At 45.4% G+C, this 2,500-nt stretch overlaps 1 protein-coding gene across 4 annotated transcripts in view; it reads left to right on the forward strand.

Moving 5' to 3' along the window:
• LOC108435459 overlaps positions 1-401 on the forward strand; it is a 116,533-nt gene extending 116,132 nt beyond the window's left edge. For all 4 annotated transcript variants that reach the window (XM_017711315.1, XM_017711316.2, XM_017711318.2 and 1 more), the window contains one exon: positions 1-401. This exon is cut by the window's left edge and continues 764 nt beyond it. The gene's annotated coding sequence lies outside the window, so the exon portion shown is untranslated.
• Positions 402-2,500: the final 2,099 nt, after the last annotated feature.

The following is a 2,500-nucleotide window of genomic DNA, read 5'->3' on the forward strand; positions in this document are numbered from 1 at the left end:
CTGCCCTTACCATTGCATCATGATAAGCCGTTCCTGTCAAGTTCTTAAAAGTCCTTTAAGGTCCTTTAAAGATGGAGCCAGAAACTCTGATTTTAGTAATTATTTTTCTTTTATTAGAGCCGGAGATGCTTCTCTCTGTCGACTATTTGCTACCTAAAACAAGACAAAACGTGAGCATGAGTTTGGCTTCAGACCCCATCAGCTTTTTTTACATTTGTATCGTTAACTATTCAACTCAGTTAATACCCAATTCTTACATTCAAAGTATCTCCTCAGCCATCGTTCCCTCCTCTGCTGACGCTGCCACGTTCTTAGCTGTGTTCCAGTTCAGGGACTGCTTCCTTCCTTTGAAGGCCATTTACGTCACAGGAGCACGACTAGGCTGTCCCATTTCTCCGGCCAACGTATCCTGAGGTTCACTGCATGACAAAGAGGATTCAAGAACATGGTGGTGTCTTCACTGGCATGCAGTGAACCTCAGGATATGCTGGCTGGCGAATGATCCTCTCATTGGATCCTTCTTTGTCATGGAAAAGAAGAACACATTTCTTGGCCATATTTGAAGGAGCCTTTGAAATGGGACTGCCTAGTCACGCTCCTGTGACGTAAATGGCCTTCAAAAGCAGCCTTCCGGAGGATGCAGCCCCTGAATTGGAACACAGCTAACTACTGAAGTTAGCATACTAACCAGCTAGCCCTGGCCCATGTTGTCTCGCAATACCACTTTGTACCTCAAGAGGTGGCAGTGAGTCACTGAGAGGATGAAGAAGTAGCGCTTCCCCGAAGGCATGCTCTAAATTCTTGTCAATCATATTGAAGGTGCCGCCCCGATTAGACCATCTGAGGACAGGTAGCCAATAAAAAGGACTGTCGCCTCCTGCCGAGAATGGCTCCTCTGTCTCCTCTGCAAAGTCACTTGAGTCCATGGACTGTCTTGAGGACCCCAACTCCCATGCGTCAGTGGGAGATCACATCACTCTCCACCCATCACCAGCTGCTAATGAAGATTCATTACAGTGCTCCTCCTCACAAGAACTCGAATCATCACACCTGCTTGCCTTTTCACTTGTTTAGTCAATTAGTATAGAAGCCTGGGCTTTAGTCTAGTTTGTTGCAAACTATTGACAACCCCTTTTGTTGTACACTGAGAATTCTTTATTCTGAAAAGCCTTTTTTGTGTATGACCTGTTTTTTTGTGTTTCTTTTGACTTGCCTTTTTTGTGTTTTGCCGTTCAGGTGGGATTGCTGTGTATTGTTTTGTCCTCTTGGTTTTCGATCCTGGGCTGGTTTTTGGTTTTGCTCTCGATGTCCCTCTTGTTTTGGTCATCCTGCTCTCTGGTACTGACCCTGGCCTGTTTCAACTACACTCACACACACATTTTTTAATGTGCTGCTTCTCCCTCGGGGCGTGCTGTAGCCCATCCCAGCGGTCATCGGGCGGAAGGCAGGATACACCCTGGACAGGTCGCAAGTCCATCGCAGTGTTTCAACTTCATTTCAAGTGTTTCAAAGATCCCGAACTGTCAAGTAAACTTAAACCTTGTCATTTTATCTGCGTCTGATCTTTGCTGGCTTTGACATAGGAACATTAAGTGCGATGAGGGCGGAAACTCATAGCAACCATTGTCACCACCACCGCTGGCAAGAAACCACTTTCACCAACAAAGAAGTAACATGAATTGGGTTCCACTCCTGTCAGCCAAGAACAGGAATTTGAGGCTCACTGAAATCGGACAACTGAAAACTGGAAAAACTTTCCCTAAGTTGATGTATCTTGATTCTTGTTGTGAGACACAGATGATTCACCCTTTAAAAAGGGCAGTCGTGGGCTGGAGCTTAGGGAGCTGGCCCTGTGACCGGAAGGTTGCTGGTTCGATCCCCTCGGCTGACAGTGCATGACTTGTGCACCCTTAAGCGAGGCACCTAACCCCCAATTGCTCCGCGGGTGCTGTGGATAGGGCTGCCCACTGCTCTGGGCAAGTGTGCTCACTGCCCTCTAGTGTGTGTGTGTGTATTCACTAGTGTGCGTGTACGTGAGTGTTGATCACTGCATGGATGGGTTAAATGCAGAGGTCTAATTTCACAGTGATAAATGGTTGTTAATTCTAAAAAGCGCCTTCAGAAGGGTTCTATTGTTATAAGGCCAAGCCTGTCACAATAGAAGAACCCTTTAGGATGCTATATAGAACGCTTTTTGAAAAAGGTTCTATATAAAACCACACATTCAACACATTCTCCATCAATCTGAAGTACACTTTCACTATGCATAGAAACATTTAAGCATGCAAATGGTTCTTTGAGTGTTTGTGGTTCTATACTATTCTTGACTAAGGAGCCCTTGAAGGACCATCCGAATTGAGTGTGGAGTTTTGCAGTGAGATTTTGGCCTACACCATATTTTTCAGGCCGAGGAATTTGAGGTTGAAATAATAATAAACTGCATAATTTGGTAAACATTGAACACGAACAGGTCCCACAGACCTGAACACCACACAAGGGA

The sequence above is a fragment of the Pygocentrus nattereri genome, chromosome 1, assembly GCF_015220715.1.
Source record: "Pygocentrus nattereri isolate fPygNat1 chromosome 1, fPygNat1.pri, whole genome shotgun sequence".
NCBI lineage: Eukaryota > Metazoa > Chordata > Actinopteri > Characiformes > Serrasalmidae > Pygocentrus > Pygocentrus nattereri.